The 26,500-nt window shown below is 46.7% G+C and overlaps 1 pseudogene; it reads left to right on the top strand.

Annotated features, from left to right (window-relative positions):
- LOC139009466 (small ribosomal subunit protein uS5m-like) overlaps positions 1-19,391 on the top strand; it is a 136,819-nt pseudogene extending 117,428 nt beyond the window's left edge.
- The last annotated feature ends 7,109 nt before the right edge of the window (positions 19,392-26,500 follow it).

The raw sequence follows: 26,500 nt of genomic DNA on the forward strand, positions 1-26,500 counted from the left end.
TCAAGAACTAACTCACGTTGAGCCTGCTCTGCCCATCCCTTCCCAAATATCCTGTCTCATTTCATTTTCACAGCAATCGGATGAGGCATTGTGCCTCCATCTCACAGATGAAGAAACTGATGATGAGAGAGTAAGTGACTTGCATTGGGTCTGGATGACTCCAAAGTCTATGTCCTTTCTGTGTTGCTATGCTGCACACTTCACCCAATCCAACCCACTCATTAGTATGTGAGTGTTAACCTGAGTCTAGCTGGCTCTGTACCCATCCCCAGGGAGGCATTGTACGGGTATGGAATGAAGGTATGCAGTCTTTGCTCTCCTGGGACTAACAATTGAGGAGACAAAGGGGAAAAAATACCCATTCAATTTTTAGCAAACAACACCATGTGCCACCACACCCACCTTATCCTATACAAACCCCTGAGGGTCCCCGAATGTGCTATGCCTTTGCACAAGCCTGCAGTGCCTTCTTCTTCCTCCTCCCTCCTTCCACCAAGATCCTCTTCATCCCCCAAGAGTCAGCTCCTTTAGGAAGGTCCCTTAAACCCCCAGGCTGATCAGTTGCTTCTCTTCTATGCACCCCAACCCGCGCCCCCCCCCCCTCCAGTGTTTACCTCCACCAGGAAACTTATAATATCCCTAAGAAGGGGAATATCAGTGAGAACTTCAGGGGTCAGGGAACCCAGTGGAGAAGAGCCTGAGATGGGGAGATGGAAAAAGAGAAAGGGGGTAAAGGATGTATGCTGTGGTCCAAGGGGGGACCATCTGTGAGTGGAAACTGATAGCCAGACAGCAGTAAAACAAAGAGGTCAGGATACTCAACACCCAATTAATCACAATGTTTTACTTTCACTTATTTTCTCTAGGAGCTCCCACCTCCGGAAGCATAGCTGATCACCACAGGAATGAGGTAGGTAGTAGATACATTCATCCCCATCTGATGAAAGAAGGAACTAAGACACTCTGAGAGGTTTGGGGAGCTGCTCAAGGCCACGCAACATAAAGACCCCCAGGCAGCAGCCCCCAGTGGTTAAGATCATACCCTCTGGTGTCAGGCCAAAAACAGCTCTCAGCTTCCTGGCTCTGTGACCTTGAGCAAGAGACTAAACTTTTCCCTAAGACTCAGCTTCTCCATCTATAAAATGGGATGAAAACTCTCCACTTCATAGAGTTGTTGGAACCATCAAATGATGATAGACCTTAGTCAGCCTGTGCCATCTGTGACCACGACTTTATCCCACCCATCACTGCTGCTTTTGTTTCATCTGAGTCGTCTGCAAAGCCACGTGTGTGGAACTGGTCCCAGTTCTCCGGGAACATCAAGGTTTCCTCTGCAAACCTGCTGGACAAGACGACTTTGGACCCCAAGTTTCTGAGCTCTTGTCCGAATACAGATCCTCTTCCTCAAAAAACCAACTTCGCTTTTCCTTTCTAAGCTGTCAGGAAATGAAGTCCAGGGGCTGGCTTCACAGAATGGCTTGGGAAATAATTAGTTTGCCTTCCACAAAGGCCAAAGTTCACTGCTGAGATATTTAAAACTCCGTTGATGGCTTAAAATAAATATCACAATGGAGATGTCAAAATAGCAATGTGTTCTAACACATGACATTTGGGGGTGGGGGGAAGCAAAAATGTTAATGGATTTACCAAAATAATCTCAAGGTAAGACCTTTGAGGTTGGATACCTTAGAAATGTCATATTGTTTCAATTTTCTTTTTGGTTCTTTGTAAGTTTGTTTTCCTCCTTTGAGGGCACTGAAAGGTTTGTCATGAAAAAGAACCAAGAAGTTTCCTCAAAAAGAAAAAACTAAGCATAATTGTATTTTTTAAATCAATGATAACAATTTTCAAATTTTAAGTCATTTTTTTAAATCAATCATAACAATTTTCCATGCTTAAATCCATTCTAATAATTGTTTCTTTAAGAGCTTAATGCAATTCCCAAATGCAAATAACTGACTCCTCCAAATGAAAGATGTAGTGAGTACCCAAGGGAAGCCATGTTCTGGGCTGGGTATTTTAAATATTTCTTTCATCTTAATCCTCACAGATGCTCAGTGAGGCAGGCAATGGAGACCTCAGCTACTTGCCCAGGAACATGGGGCTAATGAAGTGCACAGTCAGGATTGAGCCTAAGTCTTTTCTCCTTCCTCCATGCTCTTTCCGGCATATCCCCAGAGCCCTCTACTCCATCCAGACCTATGAGAGTTAACACCCAACATGATCAGGAAAGGCAACAAATGCAACCTTATAAACTGGAACTCATGGCCAGTATAAAGCAACAAAGGCTAAATGTCAAATGCAAGCAGTTCTAATGCATACCCATAAACTCAAGAATATGTCCTCTTTCCCTGACCTGCCTCAGAGCCTTCTTCCTCATCTCCAGCACTTCACACCTTGCACTTCATGCTTTGTTGAACACCAAATCACATATATGGCCCAGAATTACCCATGCCTCCTGTCACTATGCCTTTGCAGATGCTGTTCCTTTTTCCACATGCTCTTCCTCCACAATACACTTGGAAAACTCCTATTCATCCATCAAAACCCTGCTGAAACATAATCTTTTGGAAGAAGTCTTTTTCTCTCTCTCCCACTCCTACACCCAATGGAACTCATCAGTTTCTTCTCAGTCCTTTCCCTATACCAGCTATATGCTTTCTTTTTGTAATTAGCACAGTGTTTGGGTTTTTCTTCTTTTGGTTGGTTGGTTGGTTCATTGGTTTGGCCAACAAATCTGTTCCCCTCACCAGAGTGACTTTTGTGCAGGCAGGAGCTATGCCTTAATCCACTCTGTATCCCCCATGCCCAGGCTCAGTGTCTGAGTCAAAACAAGCATCTAATTGAATTGAATGGAAATTGAAAATGAAAACAAATATCATGGAGAACCAGAAGAAAGGGAAGCAAGCGCTAATGTTGTGAAAGTCTATTACAGAGCAATCAACCGACCATGTTTTCCTAATACAGATTACAGAACTGGCGCAGAGACAGACGGGGAAGCAGTGGGGACTCTGACTCTCCGGACATCTGCTGGGCGTCTCATCTGATCAAGCCTCGCCTTGCCGTGCTGACGATTTCATCTTTCAGAACTCAGAGGAAACGGCCAGGGAAATGGTTGCTTGGCACCAAGTCCTGGCAACAAGGAAACACTGGTTGATGAGAAAGCGGTAGAATCTTTGGGAGAAAAAAATCAGGCACGTAAGCGTAGAGTTAATCACAGCGAAGAAAAAGGGGAAAGCATGCATTAAATACCTACTGGATACCGCCTACTTTACATGTGTTACTACATTTAATTCTCACAACAACCCTAGAAAGTGGGTATAAGTCGCTTCTATTTAAAGAATAGGAAAAACAGAAAATGGAGAAAGGTTAAAGTCACTTGCCCAAAGTCATATAACACATGTATGTCTGCCTGCAAATCTCAAGTTCTGACCTCACACTAAGCTGCTGAGCAACAATCAGGGCATTGCCTGACTGGCCACCTGGACTTGAAGACAAAGGGTGTCAGTCAGTATAGCCTAGATAATGCTACAGTAACAACACACCCACCCCCAAATCACAGAACTGTGACACAACAAAAGTCATTTCTTTGAGGCTGGGCAGCTTTCTAGAGTAGCATCTGCTGTCTTTTGTGTGGTGGCCCAGCACTCATGGGACTCATGGAACCTCCATCTCAGCAGGGTTTGCCTCAGTTGGAAAGGACCTCACACCAGGGCTTCCTTCCCCAATGCCTAGAAGTAGCACATGTCACTTCCATTCACATGACCCAACCCAATGCCTAAGGGGCACAGAATACAATTCTCCACCGGGAAGGAGGAAGAACCAGAGAGGACCAGGCACCAAAAGTCCCTATGGCAGCAGCCTCTGTCAAGTTGAGAAGGAAAGCTGCCTTGGGCAGCAATGGACACCTGACGAATCCTGCCTCTGTGTGCTCCCAAGAGAGAGGAGAGAACATGAAAACAAAAATTAATAACTACATAGCAGTTCTCGAAAGGAGAGAGAGGGCACACTCTTGACAGGAGAAACTGATTATGAAAGATGATTTCACAACCAAGAATCACCAAGCATGTGGGGAAGCTCGGTCCCCTATGAACAAGGTCCCATGGCCACAACTCCAGAAGAAATTAAATTGAAAAATGAAAGGGGGTATTTATAACATAACTAGAGGCCCGGTGCATGAATTCGTGCATGGTGGGGTCCAGTCGGCGAGCCCCACCCCCATAAGGGTGGGGGGGGCAATTGGGGGAGCGGCAGGGGACAGGGCTGCAGGCGGTTGGCTAGCTGGCCCCGCCTCCTGGTTGAACTCCAGGTCAAGGGGACAATTTGCGTATTAGCCTTTTATTATATAGGATACTGTGGGCTGAGTGGCCTGCACAATAGGAATTTATTTCTCACAGTTCTGGGCTGGAAGTCCAAGATTCTTGGTGTGCCAGCTTGATCCGTTTCTGGTGAGAGCCCCCTTCCTCGTTCACAGACAGCAATCAAGCAGAGCATGTGTTCCTAATACAGACCACAGTCTTCTTGCTGTGTCCTCACAAGGTGGAGACAGAAAGCTCTGGTCTCCTCCTCTTCTTACAAGACCACTGATCCCACGAGGAGCCTTCATATTCATAACCTCATCTAAACTTGATCACCTCCCCAAGGACTCATCTCCCAAAGGGCTCACCTCCTAATACCACCCATGGCGGGTTAGCACTTCAGTGTATGCATTTGGAGGGATCACACACATGCAGTCCATAACAGGGAGGCCCAGAGAACCTGAGTCTGCTCAGTCCACATTTACCATTCCCAATGAGAAGGAGGATGAGGCATCAACAGCAATTGACAGGAATGTGCAAGAGCTTCCTAGATGCTCGTATTTGAAAAGCTATGAGCAAAAGCTGCACCGTGGGACACAAGTAAGTGTGCCTCTGGAAATGCATGCAAGGTAGCATGATAGAAAAAGTGCTGAGCCTTTGCCACTGGGGGAAGGGATGTTCTCCATTTACACTAGAATCCAGTTCATGTAATTCTGTATCATTAATAATATGAAAGCATGTGTACTGAGCTCTATCAAGATTCTTACTCTCAGTTAGAAGCAATAGTTTGCAAACAGTTATGATATCTGAATTCCTTGGACAATTTCTGATTACTTTTGCAACAAAGTGACAAAACATGAGGGCCATTATAACACTAGATTTTATTTGGATGAAAATATCAAAATTCCTAGAGGCAAGAGAATAAGTATCCAGGTACAAATTATCTAGACGTACATCCTCCATTTCCTTCAGGGGAAGGGCCTCACATACACCGAGCCCTTTCACAGTACCAGGCCCCATGATGAGCAACTTAAATATCTTATCCATTTCATGTCCACAGTAAGGGTTATGACAAAGTACTATTAAGTTCTATTAGCTCCATTTTTCAGATAAGAAAACTGAGGTTCAGAGAGGTTAATTTCATTGCTTAAGTCCACAAATTTAGCAAGGAGCAGAACTTGAAGTCAGAGCCATGCCTGTCTAACTCTAAAGACTGTGCGTTTTTCACTACAAGGGATGGAAATTGGGGAAAACACGCTACTAAAAAAATTGGAATACTGGTAGACTCTCTTCTTTATGATTCTTGAAGGAGCTTCTCTGAAGCTACCAAAGCCAGGCGTAGTGATGTGCTCGGTCCACATAGGTCCTTTGCCCCATCTGATAATTGATTACTGCCCCCAGTAGACCCAGCTCATTGATAGCCTTTAATTAAATCCATTCATCCACAATTACCTGAGCTCCATGAGCCAACAAAAGGAGTCTGTTCACCTAAATGACCTTGAAGCAGGCTCACCCTTGATCTCAATGCTCATCCAGATGGAGAAAAGTCTTCCAGGCCGTCATTGGAAAACTGAGGACCGCCCCCCGCCCCCAAAGCTGGCAAGTTAGTATCACATGAGATGGCTTTTGGAAAGCCATCAAGTTAATATCACAGGAGATGAATGGAAGCAGATGGCAGGTAAAGTAACCTGGAACAGCTAAAGATACACTGGACCAATGTAGCGACTTGTATTTCCCACATTACTCCAAACAGCAGCATCCTCTCAACCTGATTACCTCATGAGTCAAAGCACCTCTTGCAAAGCTCCATATGCTCAACCTTGACTTTTAAATGAGTAGAAACCTAGGAGACAAAAAAAGTGATGAAGAGCCTTGGCTCGGAGTCAGCCAGACCTGGGTATGCATTCCAAATCCACCGCACACCAGCTGTAGGCAGGACGTAAGCCGTTAACGTCTCCACACCTCAGTTTCTCCCTCTCAGACAAGGAATAAACAGAGCATATTCCTGTCATCCTGTTGTGAGTGCGAAGTGAAGAAACACAGGTCAAGTCCTTGACACAGGACCCAGCACACAGTAAACACTCAATAAATGTTGGCTATTGTTCCTAAGGAAGAAAACGGTTAGCTAGTCTACACATTTTATAGGTCAACATCAGTACTGGAAATAACTTTCTGCCATACCCTGAACCTTCCTCTCTTGATTGGTGTGCTTATGATTCTTGAATTTCAAACGTCTCTTAATTAGTTATTTTCGGAGAGAGGTCTGTGGGTAATTAATGACCCCAGGATGCCTTTCTCTGCACCCGGCTTGACTCATGTTCTTCCTGGGGAAATCTCATCCACATTATGATTTACTCATCCCCTCAACAAACACTTATTAACATTTTACTAATCACCAATTACTATGCTCTCTATATGGAACTAGGCACCTTGTATACCACTCAGCTCCACTTAGATGCCCAGGTACCTAAACTCAAAGGGTCCAAAACTCGACTTTCCGTATTTCAAACATGTCCTCCCCCTGCCTCCTTTCTTGGTCAATGGCTCTGTCACACTGGAATCACCCCGGACTCCCTCCCCCTCCCTCCCTCTGCACGTCCAATTGATGCCCCGTTTTGGGGGATTGAGGTCTGTGCCGCTCCCTTCCCATTTTCCCCCTTCACGGCTGATTCCCACTCATCCCCAGCAGCTTCCACCGTGGCCACACTTCCTCCGGTTTCCCCCAGCACAGCCCCCACATGCAGGACCAAGTCATCTGAAACATGACTGTGAATCTGCCACTTTCCTCTGTAAAAACCTTCAAGGATTCACAAAACCTCCAAAATAAAGTCTGCTCCTTAGTCAGGAAGGCCCATCAGGATCTAGCCCTGCCTCCGGACCCGGCCCTCTCTCTGGCCATTTCTCACACAAGCCCCTTCCCTTCAGATGCAGCAGCCTACTGGCCACCCCCCGGTATGCCCTTATACTCCTCCAAGCCTCGGAATATGCTGCTGCTTGTCTCACAATTCCCTTCCCACGCCTTGGCTGCCGAGCTGAGACCTAGTCATCCTCTTTCATGAGTTCAAATCCCCCTCCTGGCCTTTTCTGATGCCCTCCACCACCACCGCCCCCTGCCACCCCGGCCTTCCTCTGTTCTCCTTCTGACATTCTCCTCCTAGCATGAGTAGGACACGGTCTTGTGGTTTGTTTTTGTTGTTGTTTTCTTCTTTCTTATCCATCCAAAACCAGATGGTCATCTCTTTGAGGATAGAAATCCTGTCTGATCTACGTATTTCCAATGTCATACAAGTTTTTAAGATAAAAGTCAAGACAAAAATAAAGTTTTGCAACTGTGCTGATACCAGAAATTTCTGAAAGTAAATGTTTTATGAATATCAGGGGAATCATTATAATAATAATAAGGACAACAACTATTTCTAAGTGCTTAGTCTGACTAAACACTTTATAGGCATAGCTCATTTAATCCTTTTAACTGCTCTATAAGGAGGTACTATTTTTGTTCTCTCATTTCGGGGGAGGGGGATAAAAGAGCACACACACACTCACACACACACACACACTCACAGGGCTTTGGAGTCCGAAAGACACAGTCCTAATGTGGTCTTGTCATTTCCCTTCTATATGACCTCCTGGAAGCTCACCTTACTCCATTTGTGTTCTTATCTCTGGAATGAGGATTTATTGTGATAATTTAAAATACTATTTATAAAATTTTTGGCTCATCATAGATGCTCAATGTTAATGCCTCTTTCCACCAACAATGACCCCTGGCAACTTGTCCAAATTCTGACTCCTTAGGAATATTATTAAATTCTTAAATCGGAGAAGTAGAGCTCTGGTTGGCTGGCTCCGCTCTGGCTTACCAATAGACCAGCTTTGAGCCTCCCTCGTCCTCGCCACCACCCCTCCACAGCCCCCACCAACACTAGCTTCATGGATAAGGTGGGACTCAGGACAAGTGACCCGGGATGGGGCTAGAGCGAGCGTAACTCCTATACAGTTTACTTGATAATTTTTAAAAAGCGGAAAGCTTAGCAGCTTGGCTTTGGGTTGTGAAGCACATGAGAAAGCGTTTCATGTGTATTTCTGTCAACCACAGTGGGAAGACCACGTCCACTGTCACGGATGCAGGTGTGGAAGCACCTGACAGAGTGGGAATTTGCCACGATAGGATTTAAAGGGCAGCCTGTTGGCCTGGCGATACTGAGGCTGTCTTCCCATCAGCTCTGCCTCCCCGCTTCCACCACCCTCCCCTCCTCTCACCCAGAATACATTGACATTTCAAAATGTATTGATTACAGGAGCAGACTTGGTTTGGGCAGGGGAGCGGGGAGAAATGGATTAATTCTATTATTTGTGGGAGGGGGAAAAAATAAACAAGGGTGCTTTTGTTTGGAGGACAAAACCAAAATTATTGGTTGAATGGGACTGAATTAAGCACTTACAGTTCAGTCTTTCCAGAGTGCTGACAATGCAGGTGGCGATCAATACGGAAACAATCTGCACCGTGGGGAACCCGGCCCGGTTATTAACAACTAATTATGCCGAGTGTTCTGCAGGATTCGGCTGTTCTCTGAAAGGCTGTGATACAGCAGGACTCATCAGCAATGTCAGGGCCAGGAAGGGATTCAGTTCCCAGAACAGCAAGCCCACAGCTGGCCTCAAGGAACTCCCAGAGACCTCTGCTCCGTGGAGCCCACTTCACAGTCTGCCACTCACCAAGCAGGGGAGGGGCAGCCCACACATTTTTATCTGCATTTTCAAGTATGACTACCAGCAGCCAGACTGATACGGCGCCAGGAGCATCAGTACAGCCACACCAGCTGTTAAATAAATGAAATCTTCCCATACTAGTTGGTCAACAGCCACCCCTCATGATCTAAGAACTGAAGAGTCGACACCTGGCATAGGAAGAGGTCTCCAGAACATGCCCCAGGATCCATTCTGATGAGTCAGTGCTCATGCCCTACAGGTGGTCAAATATTCTGAGTATGACCCTGACTACAGACAATGGCTTTCAGCCAGTCACCAGCAGCTAGTCTACACACCCAGATACCTTCCTTTGAGGGAGAGGGTACTTAGTGAGAATAAATAAAATCACACACAAAATATATACATTTATACATACATATATATACACACACATATATAGTTGTGTATACATATATAGTTATATATAGCTACATATATAGTTATATATAATTATGTACATATTATGTATAGTTTTATATATTCAGATAGATATATAGTTTATTTAAAGTTTGTGTGTTTTGGAGATATTTCCATGTTACACATATAAGTTTATCTCATCTGTTAACAGCATATGGGTGTACCATCACTTAGCCACTCCCTTATGGATGGATATTTAGGTCACTCCTACTTTTTCACTAGTATAAGCAATGTTGTAATAAACATCCTGAGCATACGTCATTCCAAGTACATTGAACATTTCCGTACGGTAGATTCCAAGACATGGAATTGCTGGATCGATGAAAATGTGCCTTCCTAAAGTTGACAGATGTGCCAAACTCTTTATACATTCTTTTATATGCAAATGACAGCAGCACCTGCCCCTTTTACCTGGATGGCTTTGCAGGAGTCAGCCCCCCTCAAAGTGCTCTCTGGTCTAGGAGAAGAGCCTGGTTGTACTGTGATGTGTTCATCTGCATTTAAAAGTCAGAGTCCCCCAAGCGTGTTCTCATCTGTGCTGGCACACGTTTGCCCACAAAGAGGCGAGGGACTCCTCACTGCCATTTCTAGCCAACAGATTATGCCAGGTGCCCCCAAAGCCTCCACTCGGCTGGGCTGAGCTGTCTGAGAATAGCAAACAGCAAGTTTGCCTGCAGAGCCTGGGAGAATGACACTCTCACCAACCCAGTGTCACCACCTGTCACCCAGGCCCTGAAGCTGCTCTGCTTGTCTCTAGAGCAGGGGTCCTCAAACTTTTTAAACAGGGGGCCAGTTCACTGTCCCTGAGACCGTTGGAGGGCCGGACTATAGTTTTAAAAAAACTATGAACAAATTCCTATGCACACTGCACATATCTTATTTTGAAGTAAAAAAACAAAACGGGAACAAATACAATATTTGTATTTGCATGTGGCCCGCGGGCCGTAGTTTGAGGACCCCTGCTCTAGAGCCATAGGCAGTTCCTTTGAAAGTTCTTCCAACTCTGGCCACACCTTGCCTGGGATGTTACCAAGCAGCTGATGAAAAGCAGCTGCCAGTCTGTGGCCCTCAGACCCAGCACAGAGGGCTAAGTGGAAAACAGATGCTAGTCCACCCTCCCTCCCTCCCACCTTCCCTTAGCAAAACCTTCTGGGCCTGGGAGGGGGCAGAGGAGAGAGAAGTACTGTCCACGGTACAAGTGTCTAGACCCCAGCTCGGTCTGCCAAAATGCCACGCTACACAAACAATTTTATTCTTGCCACAAAGGACTTGAGGGAGCTTTTGAGAAGAGACATAACACAATAAAATTGGAAAATGTAATTAAAAGACAAAACCAGGGAAAATATATATATGGGACAGGACATAAAGGCCAAGGGGAAATGCATCTATGCAATCCACTAGGTTTTGTACAATTTTTAAACATGGGAACTCCAGCTGGGCTCCAAGCTCCCTGGTGACCAAAGGGAAAAAAGGGGGTATGGGGAGATTTGAGTTGAGTTATTATCCAGCCCAGCCAACATGGCTCAGTGGTTGAGTGTCGACCTATGAACCAGGAGTCATGGTTCGATTTCCAGTCAGGGCACATGCCCAGGTTGCAGGTTTGATGCCCAGTATGGGTTGTGCAGGAGGCAGCCAATCGATGATTCTCTCATCATTGATGTTTCTATCTCTCTCTCTCCCTTCACTTTTGAAATCAATAAAAATAATTTTTAAGTTAGTATCCAGATTCACCATGTGCATGAAGAAAATTCCCACATTTAGACTTTAAGAATAACGGCAAAGAGGAAAATAGGATATAAAGATGACACAATTTTCAATTTCTCAGAACAGTTCTGTTTCTCCTTTGAACATGGGTCCCAGCAGCTGACCACCAGAGCGCCCCTCCACCCAGCCTGGCAAGACCTTTCTGAGCTGACCTGAGGCTCCGTGCCCTTTCTTAAGCCTCCCCCAGCTCCCTCCTACTCCTCTCAGCTGCTTCCTGCCCATCCCCCCATGGGGTGCAGCCAAGATCCTCCCACACAACCCTCCAAGGTCCCCGCTCTCTAGTGAACACAGTCCTTCTCCTCCCTGGGCACCTAGACAACCAGGTGTGTTTCAGGAGGATATGGGAGGAGGCTATTCTATTTTTTCTACACCAGAGACCACGATTAGCATTTTCATTCCCCCACACCTTCTTTACTTGGTAACTGTTAAATATTAGAAAATATATAAAAATCCAGATCTGCCACTTTTTACAAATCAGGCCAAAAAAAATAATAAATTTTAAGTAGGTAATACGGCATCTCCTCTTAGCTGGAGCTGAGAGCCAGCTGCCTCCTAACACAGAGAAAGGCACCTCCAATCTGCCACAGTCCTCACCCTCTATTGTTTATACCCAACCCACTTCCCTCATCATGTTTACAAAACCCAGGCTAGGCAACAAATACTTGAACTTAAAAAAGGAGAGAGAGAGAGAGAAGGAGAATGGAGTGAGCAAAACTGGCCCGAAAGACCTGAATTCAGACCCATGGCTTAGCCATCCATCTTCTAGTTTCACAAAATGAGGGGTCAGACACTGAGAGAGAAGTTCTTCCCACCTCTGACAACATTCCTTCTTCTGACAGGCAGGGGCCCTGCTGCCCAGGGTCGGGGAATTTGCTGACATCTTCAGACCACGGCCTTTGTGATGAAGGGGTCAGGAGAGGGGCCCTGTGCGAGGGGGCCATGTCACTTTATTTTCTGCTTGAACTGTCTCACCTGCCAGTGCCTTCACCGCCCCAACCCCGGGGTTTTGCCAGCATATTAGGCTCGGGTAGCCACAAAGATGAACTGCGGATGCAGAGTCAATAGATTAGTTTTACAAGCAGAAACATAAACAAAACAAAGGCCAAAAAAAATTATTTTAATCTCTTGCTCTCTTTACGATAAATTGTATGAAACCAGTAGCCTGTTTATCAGAGGCTGGAGCCCAGGTGTGTCCCGGAAGCCAAGCCTCGAGCGCCATCTAGGTGCAGAGGGCGGCACTGCAGGCGCTGATCCTTGAGCTGCTCCTCCCAACTCCAGCAGACCCTTCCCTTCCTTAGGGATTATCCCTTCTCAGGCTGCCTGAAGGTCGCAGGGGAAGTGATACGCTATAGTGGGGGGCCAGGGGCTTTGCAATCACACCCTGCCACTTCATTACCTGTGCGGTCTTGGGCAATCTGTTTACTTATCTGCAAAGTGGGGATGATCATGCCACCTTACTGGGTGATTGGAACACTAAGAAAAACTACGTAATCTGGCATATAACATGGAGTCCATAAACTTTTATCCCCTTTCCCCACTGCACCGAAAATTTACTCAGCCACAGACAAATAACTCCCCGGGGTTTGTTTCGTTCGTCTGTAAACCGGGGACGGGACCCTGGGAGGGTGGTTGGAAGCGGACAGAACATAACCAATATATACAACTCCTGGCTCACACCGAGTGCTCAGCCGTTAATAAGGGGAAGGGAAGGAACTGTAAATCTGGCCCTGATCAGTTACAGGCACTGAGGTTATACAAACACACGAGACAGTTATAAAGATAAATAAGACAGTCCTGTAGCGAGAGAGCCAAATGTAAATAATAATCCAAGGTCATAAATTAGATGTATAAACAGAGTGCATGTCGATACGGATCTCCAGGCTACATCAATTACCTCACCTACTCCTCATACACACCCTGCAACCAAGGATTGTCACCCCAACTCAGGGATGAGCCAGGGCGGCTCAGGGAGGGTGAGGGGACGTAGCCTGGACTTATGCTGTTCGTGTCCTCACCTCCTCTTTGCTTCTAGTTTAGATCTGACCAGTTCCCCAAAATGGAGTCCCCATCTCTGCCACTGAAGCAGAAAAAGCTTGAAATCGGACTCTTGCTTCCCTCTCTCCCCTCCCCTGCCCCAGTACTCTATGGGCCTGAAGTCTGGGCTATTCCAATTCTCCATGTCTCTCCCACACACACCCCTCTTTACGTCTCCATTCTCTCCAGTTAGACCCCCCTCACTCCACCCCTGCAGACGCCAGGGCTCAGTCTTTGTCAGCTCTTCTCCCTCCAGTCCCTCCCACAGTGGCTCCCAGGAGGATCTCAGCAAGTCTAGTTACAAGTCTAACCTCTCTAGGCTGCTCACCTTCCTCCGGGAAGCTTTTCCAACTACACTGCCCATAAGCATCTCCGCTTTCCCTCAACACAGACAGGTGGTTGACAACTCTGCCTGCACATTAAAATAACCTGGGGAAGCTTACACATTGTTCAACAGCAAGCACATGACACATTAGCCATCAGAAAAATGCAAATCCAAACCACATTGAGATACCACTTCACACCCACTAGAATAGATATGGAGTAACTGGAACCCTCTACTTGGGAAAACAAAGCTGGCAGTTCTTCAAAAGATTAAGCATCGAGTTAACCATATGACATATCAATTCCATTATGTAAAATATCCATGTAAACACTATACACATGCCCGGCTATCGTAGCTCAGTGGTTGAGGGTCGACCTATGAACCAGGTCAAATTTCGATTCCTGGTCAGGGCACATGCCCTGGTTGCGGGCTCAATCCCCAGTAGGGGGCGTGCAGGAGGCAGCGATCAATGATTCTCTCTCATCATTGATGTTTCTCTCTCTCTCTTTCTCTTCCTCTTTCTGAAATCAATAAAAACATATTTTTTAAAAAACTATATACAGCCCTGGATGGTGTGTCTGAGTTGGTTGCGTATCATCCCATGAACCCAAAGGTCACTCTTTCAATTCCCGGTCAGGACATGTGCCCGGGTTACTGGCTCTATCACTGGTTGGGGTGCAAGCAGGAGACAGCAGGTCAATGTTTCTCTCTCTCTCTCCCTCTTCCTACTCTCTCTAAAGTCAATTTTTAAGACAAAAATTTAAAAAAACTATATACAGATGTTCATAACAGCATGATTCATAATGCCCAATCCTCCTCCATTAAAATCCCTGGGGGTGGGGCCCAGGAATCTGCCAGCATGTGTAACATGTGTTCTTTATGAGACATCCTGAAGGTTGAAAAGCACTGACCTACAGAATCTAATTCATCCAAGGTCTGGGTCACAGTCAACAAGACTTTACAGCCTGGATCTGTGGCATCTCTGATTCATTTTTCCCCATTCCTGCACCAACACCTGCTGCTCGAGGCAACAGAAATGACCTCTCCCTTCCCCTTCATTTGGCTTCTCCAACTGGCCTCCGGTAGCAAGCCATCCCAGGCTCCCAACCTCCTACAATTGCACTTACTATAACCCAGTGGTTTTCAACCAGGGGTAATTGTGCTCCCCAGGGAACACTTGGCAAATCTGGAGCTATTTTTAATGGTCACAGCTGGGGTTGGGTGAGACTACTGTCTAGTACAGCAGTTCTCAACCTGTGGGTCGCGACCCCTTTGGCGGTCGAACAACCCTTTCACAGGGGTCGCCTAAGACCATCCTGCATATCAGATATTTACATTACGATTCATAACAGTAGCAACATTACAGTCATGAAGTAGCAACAAAAATAATTTTATGGTTGAGTCACAACATGAGGAACTGTATTTAAAGGGCCAGAAGGTTGAGAACCACTGGTCTAGTAGGTAGAGTCCACAGATGCTGCTAAATATCCTGCAATAGACAGAGCAGCCCCCCCCCCCATACACACACACACACACACACACACACACACAAAATGAAGAATTATCCAGCCCAAATGCCAGTAGTACTGACACTGAGAAACCCTGCAGTAGCCTATTGTCATGTGAGGTCCTCAAGGGCAGGGAATGTGTAATATTCAATCATGTAAGCTCTGAACCAGCTATAGAGCCTGACACACAATAGGTGTTCAGTAAATGTTAGTGGAATAGATCATCTGTACACCTCATCTGGTATTTGGGTGTTCACTTATTCCCCACCTTATTCAGGAAAAGAATTGTAGCTGCTGACAAAAAAACACACACAAAAACCTATGCAATAGAACAGAATAAAATAAATGAGGTTGTCTTAGGGAAAAAAAGAAGATAAAGTCACAGGTGGGTTGGGATCAGGTAAGTATCGGAAATAGTGATTACACTCCCCGGTAGGCATGAGCTGACATTTGACTTTGGGCGTCCTGCTGGCCACAGCAAAGAGGGAAACATGAGATTCATGGCATTCATCCAATGAAATACCCAGCTGCTCAAGGGAAGCACAGCTTTCTCTGATGCAGTGACATGACAGGCACGGGAAGGGGAGAGGAGAAGGAGGAGAAGGCAACCCTCTGAATAGCATCAACACGCCAGGAGTCTTTCATGACTATTTCTTATAACTTTCTCTGAGTTACTTTGACCTCATTCTCTTTGCCACGTAACTTGGTAGTTCCTCCCCCCTCACTGATTTTGGACTTGGCCATGTGACTTTCTTTGATCAATGGGATGAGGGCATATATGGTGCAAGCAGGAGACTTAGATGGGTTTGTGCAGCTGGATGTGGTTTCTTGCATTTCTGCCATCACCATGAGAAGGATGTGCCTGGCTACCCCCTAGTCCTGTGGTCGGCAAACTGCGGCTCATGAGCCACATGCGGCTCTTTGGCCCCTTGAGTGTGGCTCTTCCTAAGCCTTAGGAGTACCCTAATGAAGTTAATAACAATGTACCTACCTATATAGTTTAAGTTTAAAAAATTTGGCTCTCAAAAGAAATTTCAATCGTTGTACTGTTGATATTTGGCTCTGTTGACTAATGAGTTTGCCGACCACTGCTCCAAACAAGGTGAGAGATATGTGGAGCCCAGCTGACTCAAGTTACTCCACAAGTGTGAAACCTGTAGCACAACCACCCTGCTGAGCCCAGCCTGGCACAGCAAATCCGTTACATGAGCAAGCCCAGCTGAGTCTAGCAGAGCCTCCCCAGCCAGCTCTTTCGATGCACAATCTGAGTACATGTCCACTGTTATGGACCACTGAGCATGGGAAAGGTTTGTTATATGGCATCATTCTGGCACTAGCTAACTAACACATCTCCCAAGTGCAAAGTGAAGGGATAAACAAATATAAGCAATCTTTTTCAGGGCTAAGATGGAGCGAATGGGTCTACGTTGGGTTTTCCAACTGAACTAGGTAGTAACTCCTTGATGATGGAACACAGGTCCCCCTAAGTGGCCACCAAAGACACTTGATGCAAATGTGCCCATTGGTATTTGAGTGGGAACATAAGCAATCAGGGCATTTCAGCACAATGCTGAAATGAACCAAAGTCAAAATGCTTGCAAAACTGGACAATCAATTCACTGAGTTAGACAGTCTATAGGTTCAGATGCTCTAAATGCCCTGTCAGATCAGATCCGACAGAGGACCTAAAATAGACAGGATGGTGACAGGTTTTCTAGGCTTGGCCCTCACATGGTAGCCACCCTCCTGCATATGGCTGGGTTCTTTCTGGCCACCTCAGACCCCTCAGAAATGGGTCCAAAAACTCCCTTAATCTCCCATCCTTGTACATGGCTCCACTTCCAACTCAGAGCGACCCTTCATGTACTTCCCTCCATTGGGTAACTGGCCTGGGATCTCTAGCTGGAGCACTCAGATATTAAAAGGCTCGGCCCCATCCATACTTACATTTCCTTAACTCCTCATGTAAGAAAATGGTCAAAGGCATGGGCTACAGAGTTGGTCGATCCTGGGTTTCTACCACAGCTCTGCCACGTATGAGCTGTGTGACTTTGGGAAGGCACTCAACCTCTCTGAGCCTTAGTTGTCTTAACTATACAATGGACATAACAATATTTACCTGCCTTAGGGTTGTTGTTAGGTTTGAAAAAGGTATATAATAAAAGCCTAATATGCAAATCGACCGAACAGCAGAACGACCAGTCGCTATGACACCCACTGACCACCAGGGTGCAGACACTCAACGCAAGAGCTGCCCCCAGCCCACAGGCCCCAGGCCAGCCAAGGCAGGTGCCAGCGGGGACCCCCACCCCCCGATCGCCCTGCTGGTCACCCTGCAGAGGGAGGCAACCGGCGGTGGCGGCGGGGAGTAGGGCCAGTGAGCAGTGGCACCAGGCCAGCCAAGGCAGGTGCCAGTAGGGGTTCCCCAATTGCCTCTCGGAGGGAGACAACCGGCGGCGGCAGGGGGCGGGGCCGGTGAGCAGGTGGTGCCAGGCCGGCTAAGGCAGGTACCAGCAGGGGTCCCCCGATCGCCCCCCAGGTCACCTCACAGATTGGCCCTGATCGCCAGCCAGGCCTAGGGACCCTACCAGTGCACAAATTTCATGCACCAGGCCTCTAGTGGCATATAAAGTACTTAGCATAGTCCCTGGCACACAGTCAGTGTTTAATGAATGTGAACTATTATCATTTGGCTTTGACCTCGGAGAGTAGACTGGTCAGAGAGAGTTTCTGTGGATTGGAATGGAAAAGACTTGTGCCAAAATATAATAAAGTAATATATACCAAAAAAAAAAGAAAAAGAAAAGTCTTGTGCAACAGAGAGACCTGCTGGCAGCAAGAGTAAGGTCAGATACGCTACCCCACAGGTGGCGGTGAGTGCAGCGGGCTGCCTCCCTGGGATGTATGGCACATTGGCAGGTCACTTATGGTCCAGGCAGCTTTACCTAAACACCTTTGCAACAGCTTCCACTTTCATGTTGAAGACTCTTCTCAGCAATGGCCCTTTGTCACCTCTGGGAACCATTTCAGCAGCTTGATCTGTGCACTACTGTCACATGCTGGATTTCCTCTCCCACCACCCTGACAGGCCAACGGTACCGATCCTATTGTTTCTTCACTAAACTGACAGCTGGTCAGCTATGCAAGAGTACATTAGTAGAAACTGGTGCAGGAGCGAAACCAAAAGGAAGAGGCACCCTGGCCGTGTGCTCAGTGGTTGGAGCATTGGCCTGTGCTCCAAGAGGTCACAGGTTTGATTTCCAGTCAAGGGCACGTATCTTGGTTGCAGGTTCAATCCCAGACCCTGGTTGGGGCACCTGCAGGAAGCAACTGATCAATGTGTCTCTCTCACAGCGACGTTCCTCTCTCTCACCCCTTCCCTCCCTCCCTTCTACTCTCTCTAAAAAAATAAAAATTAAAAATAAATGAATGGGGAAAATATCCTTGGGTGAGGACTGATAACAACAAAAAAGAGGCAAGAGAACTAAAAATGAGAGAGAGAGAGAGAGAGAGAGAAGGAAGTTTTGAACAGGGGTCAGATTATCGATGAAGTGCACAGTAGCCTCCCATTGCCTGGTCTGAATGTCCCTCCTAGGTGGGATGGAGCTGTGCAAACCATTGCCCAAAGCAGCAAGAAGAGCAGGAGGAGGCGGAAGCTGACATGGTCAGCAGAGAGAAGAGTGGGACAGGAAAAGGAAGAGGAAGGTCAAGCTGGAGGGAAGCTGGAGTGGAAACGTGGTTCAAAGTCTTGGCCCTCCCACCCCTGGTCCCGGTGGAGAAACACAAGATGATTTTGATACCAGGATACTTGAGGTAAGAAATGTTTTCAATATGACAGCAAAAGAGGGAAGAAGGAGATCAGTCCGTGTCCTGGTCGCTGTGGGGAATGGCAAAGGAGCCACAGGTTTTGCCACTGGAAAAGCCACTGAACCGTGGATGCTTCCAGAAAAGCAAAGAACAGAGCAGTTCACTCTTTGCCTTATACAGAACACTATGAAGACCGTGTGATATCCCATGGGATCCCTTTAACATTTAATAGGACACATCTCAAGATGAAGAAACAACCCAGAGGCCATGGCCTCTGCTGCCGCCCGGCCATCATCACCGTCTGCCCCTCACTGGCATGGAAGACGGGTGCGCCAAGGTCTCGGAGTCCCTCACATGCTCGCCTCACCTGGGCCTCTTCCACGAGCTCTCTCACCAGGAAACCCACCAACAGCTGGCTGGGAAGAGTGTCTGTGTTGTGAAGTCCAAGAGGAGTGCCGCCCTCTGCCCAGCGTGGCCGTTCGCTGAAGGGGCCTTGAGAAAGGACCCGGGGCCAGAATAGCCAATTGGCCTGGGAGGAGGTGAGGACCACCCAGGAACAAAGTGCTCCATACAGTCAGGTTTAAGGAGAGCCCCAGCTGAGCTTCCCTGGGCCTCATCCACCATAGTGCCGGGCGGGCCAGCACCTGGAGGAGGCTCAGCTCTCACGCCTTAGGGCAGGGGTGGGTGGGGGTGTGTGTGTGTGTGTGTGTGTGTGTGTGTGTTTTAAGGAAAGACTAAAAAAAACACACACACACAAGTGTGCCATGTTTGTACCCCATGGAGTTGAAACTTCTTCCCAAATTACCTGCCATTTATTATGTATATTATGCTAAGAGCTAACCCCATCTAGCTGGTGGGGAAACTGAGGCTCAAGAAGATAAAGTAACATTCCCAAAGGACTCCAGCTAAGAAACTATCAGAGTGAAGATTCAAACCCAGGCCTGTCCCCCTCCTCCCCCGCACCAGCCCTGGCTCTTGCCCCTACATTGAGCTGTTCCCCCCTATCATGGCCACCTGCCTCAGTTTGCAGACATCCCCTGGGCCTCCTCAATGCCACTTTGCAGGCCTCGCCCCAGCCTGTTAAGTAGGAGAAGACTCTAATTGTGTCTGACCACAAGGTCTGCAGGGAGTTAATAAATTATTCCAAGAGAATATTTGCACTGAAGGCCTTATTGACTGGAGTCCATTTCCTGAGCTGGCATAAATTTTTCCCCCAGCAACGGTTGCAAAGCAAGTTCAAGTACAAATCTTGATGCCTAATCTATAGGACCCCTTGCTTATCTCCAAGGCTACATCGGCAAAGCCTGACTGCCAGTCAAGGCCGTTGCAAAAGGACAATCCCTAGAAAACACAGAGAGGTAAGTTTTAGGGGTCCCAGGTTTCCATAAAAAATGGACTTCAGTTCTTCTTTTTTCTATGGTTTTTCAAATGAATTATCACTTTTCTCCCTCACAATCTCATCTTTTTCCTGGAAAGAACCACAACTGATTCACTGCAGTGTTGTAATACCCCATAAACAGAAACAACCCAAGCATCCACCAGTAGGGAAATGGTTCAGTAAGCATGCTACGTCCCTCCAACAGAACGCTGTGGAGGCACACTAATGAATGAGGAAGAGTTCTGTCCCCAATACATAGTGGTCTCCAACTTGTATCTTTTAAATGAAATTATCAAGGTTTAGAAAGAGTATATAGCTTTGTGTAGGAAAGAGATGGGAATATATATTTATTTATAGTAGCAACATGAAAAAAAAATGGAAGGATAAACCAGCAGGAAAAGGTTCCCTTGGATGAGGAGAGGATAGCAGTAATAGTGAAAGTGGGGCTCCTCTGAGGCAAAGATGGGGGACATATATGGCAAGAAAGAAGGAGTGGGCCGAAACCAGTTTGGCTCAGTGGATAGAACGTCAGCCTGCGGACTAAAAAAAAGGTCCCGGGTTCGATTTCGGTCAAGGGCATGTACCTGGGTTGCGGGCACATCCCCAGTAGGAGATGTGCAGGAGGCAGCTAATCAATGTTTCTCTTTCATAGATATTTCCAACTCTCTATCTCTCTCCCTTCCTCTCTGTAAAAAAAATAATAATAAAAAATAAAATATATTTAAAAAAAAAAAAAAAAAAAAGAAAGGAGTGGGAAGTGGTACACCCAGCCAGGCAATAAGGTACACAGTCTGCAGAGAGTTTAAAAAACAACAATAGCCCTGGATGGTTTTGCTCAGTGGATAGAATGCCCGCCTGCAACGTTCCAGTAACAAAGGGTCCCAGGTTTGATTTCAGTCAAGGGCACATACCTCAGTTGCAGGCCCTGGTCAGGGCTCGTGCAGGAGGTAACCAATCAATGTGTTTCTCTCACATTGATGTTTCTCTCTGTCTTTCCCCCTCTCATCCACTCTCTCTCTAGAAAAAGCAATGGTAAATATCCTGGGATGAGGATTTAAAAATAAATAAAAATAACTACAGCCCTGGCCAGTGTTGCTTAGTGATTAGAGAGTCAGCCTTTGCACCAATGGGTCACAGGTTCAATTCCAGTCAAGGGCATGTGCCTGGGTTGTAGGTTTAATCCCTGGCCTTGGTAAGGGCACCTGCGGGAGGCAATCAATTAATGTGTCTCTCTTACATCGATGTTTCTCTCTCTCCCCCCTTCCTTTCCTCCCTACTACTCTATCTAAAAAAAATCAACGGAAAAATATCCTCGGGTGAGGATCAAAATAATAATAACTACGAAATGTAATGTGGTGTCATGGATTGGATCCTGGGTGCAAAAAGGGACATTCGTAGAAAAACCAGTGAAATCTGAATAAAGTCTGTAGTTTCACTAATAGTATATTGATGTTAGTTTCTTAGTATTGGGAAATGTACCAAGGTTATGTAAAGCACTATATTAGGGGGAGCTGGACAAAGGGTAAGGAAGGGAATTCTCTATGCCGTCTTCACAACTTTTCAGTAAACCTAAAATAATTCCAAAATAAGTTTATTTTTTTTTAATAAATGAGATGTGCTGAATGGCATATGAATAAATAAGCATGGTGAAATGGGGGTGGGGGTAACTAAGGGCCATCTGCTTTTTATTATTACTATCGGTGGCAATGCTGACCAGTAACAGTGATAGAAAACTCCCCTCCCCTCAGGGCACCCCTCAACAGCACCCCCTCTTTAGAGTCCTGTGCTCTAAAGTACTTTTTAATATCATTCTTAGTTTGGAATTATGTAATTATTTTCCATACACAAAAAAATACAATAAAATTTGAAAACAAAAAAGAAAGAACCACAATGGTGGGCATAATAACCCAAAGCTGGGAACCACTGCCCAGGGCCTCCGTCCAGTCCAGGTTACAGCAACTCTCACCGAAGTCCCACAGGAGTGAAAATCGCGGTGGGACTCAAATCCAGGTCCATCCGAGCCCAGGTCCCACAAGCTTTCTGATGGACCTTCTTGGAGGCAACAAAACATGCACAACAGATCAGAAAGGGAATCTGCAGTTCTTCTTCTGCCCTTTTTAGAGGTGTCAGCAGGGACATGAAGATTTTATCGACAGGATGGGCATTTTGCCCTCCATCAGGACTCTGCTGCTCCCAGGAAGTCAAGTTAGCAGAGCCTCAATTACTGAACCTAATGCTGGAGGCGGTGGGCAGAGCAGACAAAAGCTGAGGACAAGCCCTTTCCATTCAAATCAACAAATAGTTCCTTTGAGCACACCTGTCTCAGGGTTCCTCCCTAAAAGGAAGGCAGGTCCTCGTGGAAACCCCCACGGCCTCAGCTGGGTGCTTTCATACTTAATGGTGACTTCTTCTGTTGCATGTTTTCTGGTTATAGCCATCATTTCCAAGACCTGCAGGTGTTTGCTCACCGTGGAGCCTCTGAAAGAGTTCTTCTTTGCTCTATTTGCCCCAATATATCTGCATGGCTCACCCCCTCAGTTCATCCAGGTCTTTGCTCAGAGAGGCCTTCCCTCACCATCCTCTCAAAATTGAGGCACCTTCTCCTATCACTCTCCATCCACTTACACGACTTTATTTATCCTCACAATGCTTGCTGTCTCTTGGCGTTTATCCACGTATTAACTTGTTTGCTATCATCCTTCTCTGAAAGCTCCATAAGAGCAGGGTCTAAACCCCGGTCAGGTCGAGACGGCCCCAGTGTGGTAGGGACAACCCCGGTCAGGTTGAAACGGCCCCGGTGTGGTAGGGACAACCCCGGTGAGGTTGAAACGGCCCCCGTGAGGTAGGGACGACCCCGGTGAGGTTGAAACGGCCCCCGTGAGGTAGGGACGACCCCGGTGAGGTTGAAACGGCCCCCGTGAGGTAGGGACGGCCCCGGTGAGGTTGAAACGGCCCTGGTGAGGCTCAGACGGCCCTGGTGAGGTTGAGACTACTCCAGTGAGGTTGGGACAAATAAAGGGGACCAGTATGGACTGATGAACAGGGGTAGATACAGAAGCAGAGCAACATTGAACAGAATGTTAAACTACAGTGGGAAGCCTGGGGAGGGTTGGGGGGGGGGATTAAGAGACCAACTGAAGGACTTATATGCATGCATATAAGATTAACCAATGGACACAAGACACGGGGCGGGGGGGGGGCGGGGGGTAGGGGCCGGGGGAATGTCAAGGGGGGGAAAAAAGGAGACATATGTAATACTCTTTGTAATACTTTAAGAAATAAAAATTATTAAAATATAAAAAAAAATGTAAAAAAATAAAAAAATAAAAAAAATAAAGGATAAAAAAAAAAAAAAAAAAGAGCAGGGTCTATCCAGGCTGCATTCGCAGAGCATGTGACCTTTCAGAGTAAACCACAGGTGCAAAGGCCCTGAGGTGCAAACGACCGTGTGACATGCTGAAAGAGCAGAAAGAAGGCCAGTGTGGCAAGAGGGAGGGTGCTAGGAGATGAGCCAAGAGAGGCAGGCAGGGGCCAGATCACGAAGGCCTTTGTAGACCATGGCAAATGGTTTGGCTTTAATTCTGAGTATAACGGGTAGCCTCTGGAGAGCTGTAAGCTAGATTCCATTTAGTCTAAAGATCATTCTCGCTCCTAAATGAAGAATAGACTGTACAGGGCAAGAGGTAACACAGGGACCAGTGATAAAGACTACTGGACCACTCCAGTGGCGATGGGGTGGTGGCTTGGATTAGGGGGTAGCACTGAAGATGGACCGAAGTAGGTAGGTGGCTTGTGAATGTTTCCTGGCCATTGGCTGATGAACTGGATGTGGGATGTAGGAGAAAGGAAACAGGCAAAGATGATTCCAAGTTTAAGGACCTGAGCAGCTGAGTGGATGGTGGTGGCATTTACTGAGATGGGAGACTCTGAGGTGTTACGGCCGAAGGGCCTGCTCGGGCACCACTTGTTACGGCCAAAGGTGATCCTGAGTTGGCGGGGGGGGGGGGGGGCGCGGGCGTGAAAGGATTGAGAAAAGACAGACAAGATACTGAAAGCTGGGTCTCGGTGGGACGCTGCTCCCTGATGAGGGGACAGTGCCAGCACCCACAAGCCATGTCTTTATTTTATAGTAGATGCCACAAAGCAAAGTAGGGGCGTGATCAAGTTGTTTACAGCATTCTCGTGAGTTTCAACCCTTCTCAACTACATGCACCTGAACTCTAGTACAAGGCACGTGGGGCCATGTGTTTGGACCATAGGTTCAGGCTTACAACTATAGCTGTTGGCTATAATTGTGCTGGGAGGGCCCTGCCCTTCCAGCTGGGACTTTGCACGTGGCAAGGAGAGGACCCTGTCCTTTCATTAGTCCAAAGCTTGAACCTGGCCAAAACACTGTAGCCGCGCCCCACACTGAGGGAACTATACCTTGGGTTGGGGCAGCGGTAGAAAATGAAAAAGTGTTCATGTTTTGTTCCTTGAACACCAAGGAGCCAAAGGGGCATAATACAAGCTTTTGGAAACCACTGACCACTCCTTCTTCAGAGTACACAGTCCTTTCCCTTCTAGCAAAAACTTCTTCCATGCCCAGATTCCTTGCACAGAGAAGAAAGGAAAGGGGTTGCTGTGATTCACAAAAGGACCACAACGAAGATGGGTCTATATTAGGCTTTGCACCAGAATCCACTGGGTTCCTAATTTCCAAAGATGGCCCCCCAGCATGCATGCCCTGCTTCTTGTGAAGAAGTGCAGGCAATTCCCCCTCTAGGCTGGGCTGGCCTTTTGATCAGCGATAAGCAATAGAGTAAGTGATGTGCCAGGTCTTCTGAGCCATAAGAGAACTGACAACGTTCACTCCCTGCCCACTAAAGACCAGCTGCCAAGCTGGGAGAAGCCCAGGCACATGGAGAAAACACATGGAAGGGAATGGAGGCAATCTGGGGGAGCTCCCCGTCAACTGCAAGAACCATCACCAACCAGGCAAGAGTCAAACTCCCAGACGACTGCAGCTCTACCTAACGTCGCCTGGACCAGAAGGTCTGAGAGCTGAGCTGAGCCAACTTCCAGAACCATAGTGATAATGAATCAGTCTAAGTTTGTTGCGGGTTAACAGTCAGCAGTTGATATCATTCAATCGAATCACTACTGTGCTTTCCTTGATTCTAGGATTCTCTTGATGTAATAATCACAAACTGTGTGCATATATAAATAAAAAATACATCATGATTTCAGAAACCTTAAAAATCTGCTCAATGTTTGTCTTGGAATCAAGAATATGGCCACTAGATGACTCCAAGTTCTATACCCTCCAGATTCCCACACTTACTTCAATTACATGCAGACAACAGAACGAATCTTTAGACAACTCAGGTTGCATCTGGCTTATCACCTTGTTTGTCCCTAAATGTATTGCTTCTTCAGAGTGTGCAGACGTGTCCCACCCTGTGTCCCTCTCAGGGCGTATTTTAGTAACACTTCTTTTTGATGAAGTAAGACACAGAAGCAGTCCTAAAACTCAATTTCTGGAAGTCAGTGGAGGCCAGGGTTTGGATTGAAACTCCCAATCTTGCCTAATTAATGACACACACGTTATTGCCCCGGGTCCCCTAACGAAAAGCAGCCTCGGAGCTTGATGTGTCTTCCCAAAAATAAAATGCAATAAATGAATTAGTGTCCGGAGGGACTGTGGTGGGAATAAAGGGAAAGCCACGAAAGATAGATGATGTCTCAACTAATTTTATGATTTATCGATCTCCACTTCGTTCATTTTGCAATGTGGGAGAGCTCATTTTTCTGCCTGGCCCACGGTGGTGTCACCCTTGCTAATAGATATGATTACCATCCCCAAAACTGTGTTTGTGAAACAAGAAGTGTGGCTTCTCTCTGCTGCTGAGCTCAGCAGTTTTCTTTTATTGTGTGTGCGGGACCTGCCAGGAACCAAAATTGATGCACTTATCCGGAGACTTGTTGGACGGTCACAAGAATTTTTCTCATTTTTCTTCCAAACAAGTTCATCTTTAAGCAAGTGCAGATTCGTGGTTTAAATTACTGCGTTGACACCTCATCTGTTTCCAGTGTGTGTAACCTCACACAGAGGCGAGAGAAGGGGAGAGAAGTGTCATCACTAACCATTTTTGGCCCATGTGACAACTTGAGTTTAAAGCTATATTTGTCAGGGCCCAACACAAACCAAGTTGGATGGCTCAACAATTCCGTCCAG

The sequence above is a fragment of the Myotis yumanensis genome, unplaced genomic scaffold, assembly GCF_028538775.1.
Source record: "Myotis yumanensis isolate MYYU_CA2020_CCGP unplaced genomic scaffold, mMyoYum1.0.hap1 SCAF_4, whole genome shotgun sequence".
NCBI classification, from domain to species: domain Eukaryota; kingdom Metazoa; phylum Chordata; class Mammalia; order Chiroptera; family Vespertilionidae; genus Myotis; species Myotis yumanensis.